This window comes from Zeus faber, assembly GCF_960531495.2.
Source record: "Zeus faber genome assembly, chromosome: 3".
In the NCBI taxonomy this organism is placed as follows: Eukaryota; Metazoa; Chordata; class Actinopteri; order Zeiformes; family Zeidae; genus Zeus; species Zeus faber.
Genome location: NC_137190.1, coordinates 23,503,022 through 23,514,512, shown reverse-complemented (window position 1 = coordinate 23,514,512; position 11,491 = coordinate 23,503,022). Strand labels below are relative to the sequence as shown.

Here is an 11,491-nt window from a genome sequence, read left to right as displayed (position 1 = left end):
AAAGGCCTTTTGGCGGTGCAGGCTGTGCTCTTTGCTCACCACTGAGCCGACGTACCACCCACACGGTGTAACATGGACTTGCGAACATCGTCACCACAAACTCCTTTTACCATAGTTAGTGAGTCACTGCCAAACCAAATGCCAAGTGCTCGCCATCTCTGAAAGAGGTACGGATCTTTCAGCAAACCACTTCACTATACGGAGCACTCCTTGAGGGATGAACGTGCCTTCAACCCCTGAAGGCCAGAGTCTGAACAATAAGAATAACGGATCAATTCTAACGAGTTTTAAGACCCGTTTGGATATTCTGTGGATAAAAAAAAAAAGAAAAAGAAAAAGAAAAGTGATAAAGTAATGGCCCCAACAAAGCTCAGGAGTTCTTTTTTATTGTTCTTTATTCTTTCTCCCGCTCTCGCTGTCTCTCCTAAATTCATTATCATTCACGGCTCATGAATCCGTCGATGAACAACCGCATCACCGTTGATAATTGATGCATGAAATCCCTTTTTTTTAAAACACCCAGAGCCAGTCCTGCTGATAAAAAAGAGGGAGTCACAACGGAAAATACAAGACGAAAAAAGGCAAATCTCCTTCGGTGAATTCTGTTGCTCTAGGTTTTGACCTTTCTTTCTGCCTGGTTTGCAAACCACGGGGCAAGGAAACAGCGATCAATAACTAGACTCTCCGAGCTGGATTGATCAAGGGCTGATTAATTGCTGCTTTTGCCACAGTTCATTTATCACACACCGTCGCTGAGGAGACGCAACCCTCCGTGGCCAATTGATCAAGTCAAGTGGTGGAGGACGTTAAGGGATGTGGAGCACATGGTTTTCATCTCAAAGTAAATTCTGATCCAATTCACAACACACACATCGGTAGTTCTCGTAGTTTGGCCGTTCCTTGTGCCTCATTTTCTTTCGACAAGTTAAAACCCTGTCCTCCCCCACCCCCCGCCCCCAGTCTTATTCCGGTAAAAGTGACGTAAGGGCAGGCTGTACTCCCTGGGTTGGTTTTACTCCACCCTCATTTAAAATTTAGGGCCTAAATATTTCATCGCACACCTAACACACTAAGTTTGACATTGGAAAAGATGTTGTGTTTTAGCGAGCGCCCCCCGGTCGCCTCCTTCCAGTCCATTAGGGAGGAATTGTAATCTGTGCTGACGCGGGGAAATGAGGGGGAAGCAACAGCTCTGCAGGTCGACCCGGAGTGGAGCCAAGTTTGGATCTGGTCGTCAGAATCAGATTAAAAGTTGTTTAAAGCCATTAAAGCTCCAGTGAATCGGAGTTCACGACTCAGGGCACGAGCTGTTGATATTGAGGGAGTGCAATTCCATCATGGTAGCTCCATGTTCCACACAAGCCCTCCATAATGGCAGCTATTCCACTGACTTCCAGTACAAGAAAATACATCTAAAAGAAGCATGGAAGCAATGGTCTCAAATAACTATGTTGATTTCAAAATAGGCTTTAAGCAAGGTTTGTTTTGTTTTTCTACTCAGACTCCCTTCGTCTCTCAACAAAAGCAGTTTCGGGAGTCTCATCTTGTACACGATTATGCTTTGAAAGTGGACCAAAGCAAGCTCAAGTAGTTGTTAAGCCGTCAGTCAAAAACAGCACACGGTAAAAATCAGTGACTAATGAATAGGGATGTATTGCTGGCTCGATTCCCTAAAGCCTACTTCACACCTAAGACGACAAACGACAAGAACAAACCAGAAGTCCATTCGTTCCTATGCAGAGTCTGATTCTGTTGGGGGCGCTGCTTATAGCAGAAAGCTGTGACACGCTGTGGTGTGGAACATCGACGTATGATGGAGGCTCCGAGACGTTCACATTTTTCAACTTATGCAACAAAAGCTTTGGTCCGATATTGTGAACGGAAGTGACATCAGTAAAAAAAAAATTTGAATTGAAATTAGGCTTAAAACCAAGTAAATAAGGCGAATAACTGACGTATATAAATAATTACGTTATTAACGTTAGTTAACTCAGTATCAAATATCAATAAATCTTTTTATATGAGCGAATTGTGCGTATTTTTTATTTTTGTTTGCACTTTGCATACACTGTATGAAGGGAGTTTTAACTCTCACTCATGGAACGTGGTATATGTTGAGCTGATCAAACTAGTCTCTGTTCTGTGTGTACTGGAAAATGCGAACTCTACCAATTTCCCTGACATATTTCCTGACTCAGACGCAGTTCATCCGACGCAGTTATGCGACTTTTGGATGCGGATACGCAATCAGTGTGAAGTAAGCTGAATAGCTAAAAACCGCTTCTCCACATAAGAGTGGCTTACAGCTTTAATTAAAAACATAAAATGTGATGATTCTGATGATTCAAAGTAGATTTTTTATAAAGGGGTGAGCGAACAGGAGAAAGCACCGTACCATATATGTACCTGATAGTAGCTCTTGACTTCAAGGTGTTTGGGTGGATGCTGCTTCGGAGCCTTTGGCCTTGCGGTACTTCACATTAGCTGTCAAGAAAGAACAGGAACAATGGTGGTTTTAACGTGTTTACTTGATAAACTTGGGGAACGAGGGTTTAATTAAATCACAAAAAAACATGACCGGCAAGAAAACATATTTGTCCCTTCAAGCCTTATCAGGCAAATTGTGTAGTCTCAGTAAGACTGAACTGAAAGCTTTGCCAAAAGTGACACTTTGACAAGAAGCTCTTTTCTATCGTATGAAGAATAACATAAAACAGCGAGCAGATTGGCTCCTTTTTTGCATTACTTAAGCACATGGCAGTTCCGCCTGCCACACGCCACCCGAGTAGCTGCTTCAGGGCCCCTCCCGACACAGTTGATGGTGTTGAAATGTACCACTTTATTGTAGAGAGTGGGGAAGGTGGCACAAGCCCGGAGGAGATGGAAACATGTCATGACAAGGGCTCCCCTGTGTGTGTGGGAGGGGATGGGTGATTTAAATGTTGCTTGTTGATTGCTCTGACGAGCAACAGGCATACAGCCACCTCTGATCCTGGGCCCAATTACCTAGACCCAAGGCTGCTCACACCCCAGTTGTTACATAAAAGATATGAACATCCCTTCCCATCTCGTAAAGATAGCTGGTCCTAACTTTTTTATACGTTTTTAGACCAATCTCACAAACTCATCTTTATCAAAAACCAGTAAATGGTTTGGAGTTATTAGTTATTATGATCCACGAGGCCAAAGAACTCAGCATTTATGTTTCAGCATTAGACTTGAAAAATGCATACCGCCTCTTTCTGGATAATGCATTATAAAATGGGCCTCAGCAGACTTTATGGCCAGGCTGTCTCTATAGAAACACTGGACGGGGTGATGAATGAACGATGAGAGATGCTGCGGTGGCACATGGCAGTGGGTAACGGAAAATAATCGAAAGGCACACTAATAGGACGGATTCGTCATCTAAACAGCGCTGTTCTTCTGTTGCTGTCTGATTCACAAAACTTGACCTTTCAGTTTGATCTTGATCATGCATATTTTCACGTCCAAACATTCTAGAGAGAGGGATACAGAGCACAGCGAGGACAAAATCTTTGCTTCTTCCGCAAGGATCGATGGGAATCACAAATTTAAAAATGTCATCCTAGAGGCAATAAAAAAACAAGGTGGTTGTTTGATATTTATGTATATTCAGGATGTATATAATGAGTTAAGGAAGCGTGTTGCAGCTGACGGACAACAGAGCGGTCAAATAGAAGGAGCATGACACATGACTCCTGGTTCACCCATTCAGCTGGTACTCTCATTTATATACACATTTAGGTTGTTCTGAAAAGATGGACAAAATGTTTTAATTTTGGTGAAGTGGAGATGAGATGGACAGTTTACTTGAGAAGTGAGTCATGATACTAAAGTCCTGAATAGTTTTGTACTTTAATATAATAATAGCTTTTATTATATAGCACATTTTAAAAACACTGTTTACAAAATGCTTTGACAGATGAAATAAAAGCAGAGTGCTCAGATCATGAATTCAAAACACAAAGAAATATTAATAAAGAGGAATATTATTAATTAATTGAATTGAAAAAGTCGATAAAGAGAGAATAAAAAAAATAAGTTAATAAAAATGAATAAATGAATGAGTAAATAAAAAAAAATAAAAAAAATTAAAAATTAATAAAAAAATCCTAAATAAAAAATTAAAAAATGAAAAGATGGGAGTGACATCACATAATAGCAGCTCTATAAAAAACGGGTTCTGAGAAGTGATTTAAAAGAAGTCACTGACTCAGCCAGCCGTCTCTCCTCAGGCAGGTCGTTCCAAAGTCGAGGGGCCCTGACAGAAAAGGCAGGGTCACCTTTACTAAACTTTCTAAACTTTGGAACAGCCAGAAGGGCCCCGGGTCCCGACAGAGGATCTGGGGCTGCGCACTGGCTCATATGGGGTCAACATTTCTGTTATGTAGCTTGGAGTCAGACCCAGACGTGCTTTAAAAGTGATCAGTAAAATCTTATAATCGACTCTGAAACGAACAGGGAGCCAATGGAGAGAAGCCAGGATCGGGGTGATGTGATGTCGTCTGTTGGAACCGGTAAGAGGCCGAGCTGCTGCGTTCTGCTTCATTCAGCCTCAACATAACCTTTGTGACAGAGGTAGAAATCTTTAAGGGACGACACGAAGAATGTTCCAGAGAAAAGGCGGTCGCTAGTCCTCCAAAGGACCCAACAAAACTAGAATCCAGAGAGAGAAGGAGTAAAAAGATAACGGAACAAAATGGACACCCACTTCCACTAGAGCCCAACGCCATCCACGTGAGTGCTGCACGTGCTCCTGCGGTTCATTTTTGGGTCATCTTACTGTAGGTGTTTAAATGTCTCATTTGTGGACGCCTCCATCACGTGAAATCTCCCATCGTGTGAAAGTGTGTACGGCAAATCTGTAACTGATACAGCGCAAGCATAGGAAACACCTTAGCAGCTTCTGATATCTCCAGGGGCTGATTTTGTAACTGAGAAAAGTTCAACACACGTGTTTAAAATGAGACTTTACTGGATCTATGGGGAACCCGCCGGCTGCACATCAGCGGTGAAAGGTATCGGCAAGATGTAGGTTTTACTGGCGGTCCTCCATCATGCCCTCTCATGCAGATCATCTAACCCAGCACAAAATAAACACACAGCCATGCTTGCACGGGGGGTGGTTTGGGGACCGACTGGGACCACACATGCGGCGTAGAAGAAACACCATCCTCATCGTCATCATCATCGCAGAATAGGGACCATCTGGTCGAGGTTTTGGACAATAAACTCCAAAATGGGAGAAATAAATATTGACCGGGGGTTTACGCCCGGTGGCAGTGTTAAAACTCCACCGCCGGGTCGCGCATGGAGACGGCATCTGTGAGCCAGGGTGCGGTTTAATAAGTAAAGTGTGTGGAGGACGCACGGACACACAGCCACCACAGATCTAACTTTTTGATTCCTCCTTGGCATATTTCAACCATTCAATGACACTTTTATTGATCTCATTTTTCATTTCAATTGCAAACCTGACTATGAGATTCCAAAAAAATGCTACTTTGCTGTCGAAGGGACAACAGGGGTCGAAAAGAACGAGAGAGACACGGACAAAGCACCCTTGGTGTCAGAGTGGGGACGCTTCAAGGATAAGGGTCCGTCTCTTTGTGCCGGGCGAGGGGTGACCATCTGCCTTCTAATTCGGTTTGGATGAATCCAATCTTTTTAAAGCTGGAAGGAAAAAAAGAACAACTTTGAAAGGGCAGTGGGTCGCGGGTTTTATCTGTTCTCATTTAGGCTTGACTCCCTGCGTGGAAATGGGACGTCTTAAAGGAAAAGTCCCTTTGGAGACAAAAGTGTCCGCTAAATAAATGACGTAATGTAATGGCGGTAATCAAATGAAGACAATCAAGGATGCATCAGCATATCTGCGGTTGCTAAATATCCATGGAAGTATCTCATTCTAAGACAGACACCGTCAGGAAATCTCAAATTATAATCAACCTTCAGAGCAAATCTGTTTCATAAAGATATAATGAAAACAAGAAATGATGACCAAGCGCCAATACATTTTATGGTACAGTCATTCTCTTTTCGTCCCTCTGGTGACAAATTTGTACATTATACACAAATGGTACAAATTGGGTACAAATTGTACTGGGTACTGCCGCCATGAAAAAGCTTTTGCACCCCTAGAGGTACAAGGCTGTTTTTTATTTAGAGACCAGGAAATTCAAACCCCGAAGCCCTTGGGGCCGATCTAACACAAAGCAAATGTAGATGTCGAGACTCAACTTGCCCCCAACCTTCAAGTCCTCAATCTCGCAGAAAGTTAATCAGTGAAAGTTACACTTCTGAAAAGCAAACCGAAAAAAAAAACAACGTTCACAGCAGTTTCGGTGTAGACTGGTGTTGTTTGAATTAGCCAGTGGCTCGTCCGTCCCCCAAGAGAGCCCAGCCTAAAGTGTGTGGTTTTCACAACTGCCGAGGCCAAGTGACAGCGTGCTTCCTTCAATCACAAAGTCCCATGACGACCGTGTTGCCAGGAAGAGGACCCAAGCAACGCGCTGCCTGTTTTCCAGGACCGAGCCCCCCCACACACACATGGCTTTTGACGGGCCACAAGGCGTCCGTGCTGGGAGCCACAAATAGGCCGAGCCGCCTCTGTGATGCACTGGAGGGAGAGGAAGGGACAGATTGGACTGTGGTCCATGTGGCCGTCTGCTCCACAACACCTACCATGCACCTGATCACCAGCCAAAACTGCAGATAAATGCAAATTAAAGACTAAGGGCTGGGTGATATATATCAATCTAACATCAATATTTTGATATGAGGCTAGATGTCATCTGGGATTTTGGTCATTATGATATAGTTTAATGTTGAATTATAGTACAGCAATACAGTTTTCTGAAGCTTGGTTATAATACTGGCTGATAAAGTCTTGGGTGTAAATATCTTGTGAATGCACCCTTAGTTATCACCAAAATATTGTCAAATTATTGATATTGAGCTATTTGTCAAAAACATCGTGATATTTGATTTTGTCATAATTGCCGGGCCATGACAGCCACAAAGATATCAAAGATATTTGACTCCAAGCTAATCCTAATAATTTCCAGTAGGGTGATCTGCATTATGCATCTTTTTAATCACTCGGCCTACCTAAACTTAATTGGAACTTTATCATATTCTTTAAAATGCATTTTTGTATCCGGGGATGTCCCTTTGACGGGTCTCAAACAACCGGTCGAGTCCTCTAGTAGAAAGTTAAAGTATTTACTATCACAGCTATAGAGTATTGAGTGATACTGTTACAGTCACTAGTGAATAATAACACTGGGTCACGTGCAGCACTCAATCGACAAAAATGTCACTCAAAAAAATCTGAATTAATTGGAAATATGATGATGGATGATTATATGCTATATATGACCACTATGATTCATGAAGAGCACTTACTGTGCTGCCATTAATGAGTAATTAGATTTTTCCCTCAACATAAACTTCTAAACCAGGGATTTGTTCTTTATTAAGTCTCCACACACACACACACACACACACACACACACACACACACACACACACACACACACACACACACACACACACACACACACACACACACACACACACACTTCTGCTGTTTTAAACCATGAATAGACGCTCTTCTAAGCTAAAAAAAAAAAATAATAAAGTTAAATACTCTTCAGTGACCGTATGTTATATTGCTAAAACAGTTAAACAAAAGAAAATTGTGAAAACAAAAATATTATCACAAAAAATATTATTTAAAAAGTAATCAGATATGGTAACTGCACAGCATATACAAATGTATGTAAATATATGGCACAGCTGAGTAAAACTAATCAATTGAGAAAAGGTGAAAACTGATAAGAATTGAAAAAAAAATTTTAAAGAAAGAAAAGACGATTTTCAAAGGTGAATAACATTGCCATAATGTTAGACAATGAATGAACTGAAATAATGGGATTCATACTGTAATTGTTATTATTATTATTATTATTATTATTATTATGATTATTAATAATAATAATAATAATAATAATAATACTTACAATAATGATAATGATTATGATAATAATGACAATAGTAACAATAATAATAATAATTATTATAATAATAATACGAACGTCAATACAGAAACCTCGTGTGTAGTTTAAAGTTCGGAGGCAATTTGTCAAACACGTAAAATCCGAAATGACGTTTTAAAAGTGTATAAATGTAATCCCACTACATTATGCAAGAGTTCCCACGCATTTTCCTTGACAGTAAATTGAGCAACTTACCACAGTCCTGTTCCCCGATAGAGAAGGATCTTCGTTCCCCCGCAATCAAAACAACAAAATCGAAGAAGATATCATCCCGTATATTCCGAAAATAACTCAAAAATCCGACGGCATGTGTGGCGCTCTACCACGTCGGGTTTCGTTCGTTCCCTCCCGACGTTGTCCGCCAGCTCCCGGTGGGCAGCGAGGAACGAATGGGTCAAAACGAAACGCGCTCTTACGCCTTTGGAGCGGGTCCGCTCCACACGCACGCCCCGCGCGACCTGGCGGTGCGGGGTGGGGGTGGGGGGGGGGGGGAGTTGGGGCGGGGCGGAGTCTGTGTCGCCGAATCACAGTCACACCGGAGCTACAAGTGTATCTCACCTCCTCCCGCTTTGTTCGCCCAAGAAGACACAAGACTGGCGGCCAGCGGGGCCTCGTTCATCGTCGGCGTCGGGCGGTAGGGGATGGGAGACCTTCACTGCCTCCATCGCTTCCCCTAAAACACCAGCTCCTGCTCCTGTGACTGGATCAACAATCAGTCATTCGTACTTTGGCGCCATTCCCCCCCCGCTCTTGTCCCTTTGTGCGCCCGTCCAGTTGAGGTTGAAAGATCGACGCCACTTGGTGCGATACTCCAACGCGCATTCCTTCAGGCCTGTAGCCAATCGTCCAATAATACTGGTGGAAAGACTGAGTATCCGCCGTGAAAGGGTGCTGCAGCCAAGCGGTCTAATGTTCCCGGCGACTTCGAGCGAGGTGCAACGTAGTGCGTTTCGGACGATCACAAAAGGCGGGACACGAGTTAATTCAACGAATCCGAGCTTGTCGCAGTTCATTGATTCACTCCTGCCTAAACTGGGAAACAGTTTGCCATATGGACGTATCTCCGTTCGCCACCGAAACGAGAGCGTTCATTATATACAGAGAAGGTTAGGTCATTCGTAGCGCACTGTTGCCTCGCAGGCACCGCATTTTGGGTTTGAATCCTGAACGAATTTCCACCATTTAAGAATGAAACACAATGACCCGATAGGCGCGATGTTGAATTAGGTTTGTTTAGATTCACCCCCCCCCCAGGGCGCAGTCACAGTGCTACTGAGACTCCTGCCATGTTGAAGCGTGTATGTCTGTTCGAAAAGGGCCCTTTAATGACCTCTGTCATTTTATAAGGTCTAATCGGTTTTAAATGTTTTATTTTGATGTTTTTACTCTCCATTGTTTTTTCCTTCTATAACGTAGGCCGTCATGCCTCATGTAACGCGCTAGACTAGCTTTGCAAATGATAGAAAACAAAAAAACAGAAATCCTCCCTTACGTCTCGTGAAACAACAATTGATGTCATGTGCGACGTGCCAGACGCTCCACCTCTGCAGCCGACGCTCCACCAGCTCAAGCCGCTGGAGGCTAATCCCCACGTCCAGGAGTAATGGGAGACAGCAGCGAACACGGACCTCCTCACGGGTGGTCCGTGTCCGGCTGACGTTAACACAAAGACAACGTCCGTATGTCCTTTTCCCCTCATTAGCTTGTTTTTCCCCTGTCTGAACAAAAGGTGGATCTTTCCCCTCCCCTCCTCGGAGCGAAGGGGGACGGCGTGTGAGGGGGAGAGGCGCCGGCGACCAGGAGCAGCCTGTAAATAATACAGCAGTTTGGAGCACCAGGGGAACCAAAACACGTCGTCTGGATTTACCCCTGGCACCTTCTCTCTGACCCTCTGTCTTTTCACAACAAATTCACCTGGTTCTAGAGAGAATGAAACAAGGAGGAAAGTCCACTGCATTGTGTCATTGTTTAGTCCAACCTGTGTCTATGAACTCCTTTTTCTGCGTCTTAAATGTCAGTGTCTCCCGTCCATCCCCCAGCTCCCTCCGTCTCGCCCTACTTTCCATCTTCAAGCTGCTACTTTACATCTGAGGTGATGCTATTTTTGTAAGTTGAGGTGTAAGACGTCTGTCTCAAGACTCTTCATCTCCGCCAATACACGCATTGTTAATAGTTCTATGTCAGGAGGCTCGGTCCCCGAGGGGCTACGCTCATATTGATATATCTTGGTGTAGTACTGAAATTAATTCATCCACTCGCTTCAGTCAATCAGGATGTAGCAGGATAGTCACCATCAACTCAGGAAGTGCTCTCTTCGTCCTCTTTTCCAATTCGACTGCGTACTGCATACGCTCATCACTCATGGAAGACGACTTTAATCTCAAGACTTCCGTCGCCAAGTCACGCAGGAACCTACACACCCCTTTTTTTTTTACGAGCCCCCTGCCTATGTTTGCGTCCGGCTGGCAGGGTCGCGCGATTCCCACGGCAGGGGTTTTATCCGCCTGGAAGCGGAGCGCGCTCTCGCTGGTCTCACGGATCCGCCCGCGAGGCCTGCCGTGCCATACCGGCCGCTGAGCGACCGGCAACATGGTATAATCTAGGAACGCGCGCCGCTGGACCTGGCGTTCACGGATACGAGGAGACCACCTCCATTCCTTTCCAACGACGGGGGTGATGAAGACGCTCTCGGCGTGGACAAAGACGACACCTTCTCCCGGCCTCCCTCACCGTCCAGGTACGTCACTGTGGAGGCGTGTTTTGGCCCAGGGCCAGGGAATGAGCGAGGGGAGGCAGGCTGAGGTAAAAACAGCACCGTTTGGTGTGTATTTTAACATGCTGTTCAAAACAAACTGTGGCACGTGGGCCGAATTGAAAATAAAAACCTCACTGGCAAACAGGGAGCGTCCACAGGGGTTAGTTCATATACGCTGTTCATCAATAGATTCCTACAGTATACTGCGTTTAGTCTTGGCGGTACTGGGTTCGGTTGGCACGGTCTACCCCGCCGCTACTGTGGGGAAAAACAGAGGCTGTTACTTACTGGTCTGGGATCAGACAAATCAGGGGAACTCGTCCCTTAATTCCCGCGATCAAGGCCCCATCTCGGGGCCGCTCAGTTGCTGGAGCTGTCCGTTAAACTTGCCCGTTAAGCCGTCTGCTTGGCCATTAATGGGGATCTCAGCAGCGCAGTGTTGCAATCTTACCCAGCATTCGCGCCTAAATGGTGACGAGCTCATACAGATACAGCTCATACGCTGTATGAGTTTGTCAAGATGGTGAGGAGCTCATACAGCAGTCCAAATTGGACCGCACAGCTACAATTTGGTTGTCAAGACAACTGTATGCATGCTATGGAGCTGCTGCACTTGGCCAGTCGCTCTCTCTGCACAGCGCATATCTCATTGGCT

General features: G+C 44.4%; 1 protein-coding gene across 2 annotated transcripts in view; it reads right to left on the bottom strand.

The window, feature by feature from the left end:
- LOC307227711 (tetraspanin-18B-like) overlaps positions 1–8,368 on the bottom strand; it is a 17,801-nt gene extending 9,433 nt beyond the window's left edge. For both annotated transcript variants that reach the window (XM_079997125.1, XM_079997126.1), the window contains exons 1-2: positions 8,277–8,368; positions 2,407–2,484 (exon numbers count right to left, since the gene is read on the bottom strand). The gene's annotated coding sequence lies outside the window, so the exon portion shown is untranslated. The remainder of the gene's footprint in view (positions 1–2,406; positions 2,485–8,276) is intronic.
- Between the last annotated feature and the right edge of the window lie 3,123 nt (positions 8,369–11,491).